Here is a 774-nt window from a genome sequence, read left to right as displayed (position 1 = left end):
CCCGCCGCCGCCGCCCCCTTGCCTCCCGCCCGTAAAAGTATGACACCTTTTTTTTTCTGATGACATAGTTTTTACAATACATTGTTATATACTAACGCGTTGAGGTAAAGGATGGGGAGTAAAAGAATGTACATATAGTGATGAGAAAAAAATTTTTTTTATTCACATTACACTTATTACACTGATTTTTTTCTATTTTTATTAAATTTTTTTTTGCGATCGATAACGTTCGAATGCGATCGATGGTTCGGGCATCGCTAGCAGCGCTTTCTGAAAAAGAGAACAAAAATTTTTTTTTAATCACTATTCGGTTTTTCAGCGGAGAATAAAATGCATTAGCACTAGTCACGCTAAATGCGATACCTTATGGCTTATATTTTGATTGCGCTGATGATGAGGAACACGCTGGCGACTTTTATGTTTTCTCGCCAGGACATTCCCAATATCTCGGGTTTTTCTTCGATGGTGGTGGTGGACTTAGAGGACCTTGTTGTAAGGGACGGTACCCCTTTCGCTCGGCCGATTTTCGGTGTATATATTCTTTTACTCGATCCATGTCTTATCGCTCGTAATCGAAGGTTACGATTGAATGAAAAAAACTTTGTACACTGTTTATATACACAGTCAGATCGGTGACATATCTAGCGCGACGCGCTAAGAGAAGCGCAGATGTTTCGGCTGCTAAACATAACTCTGCTACAGTAAAAAATGAAAGTGGATTCCAGTGAAATGGTACTCCAGTGAAAAATATGAAGAGCCACTCGAGATGCGACC

Source organism: Trachymyrmex cornetzi, unplaced genomic scaffold, assembly GCF_001594075.2.
Source record: "Trachymyrmex cornetzi isolate Tcor2-1 unplaced genomic scaffold, Tcor1.1 scaffold813, whole genome shotgun sequence".
Taxonomy (NCBI): Eukaryota; Metazoa; Arthropoda; class Insecta; order Hymenoptera; family Formicidae; genus Trachymyrmex; species Trachymyrmex cornetzi.
The sequence above is the reverse complement of the archived record's forward strand: the minus strand, read 5'-3'. Positions refer to the sequence as shown.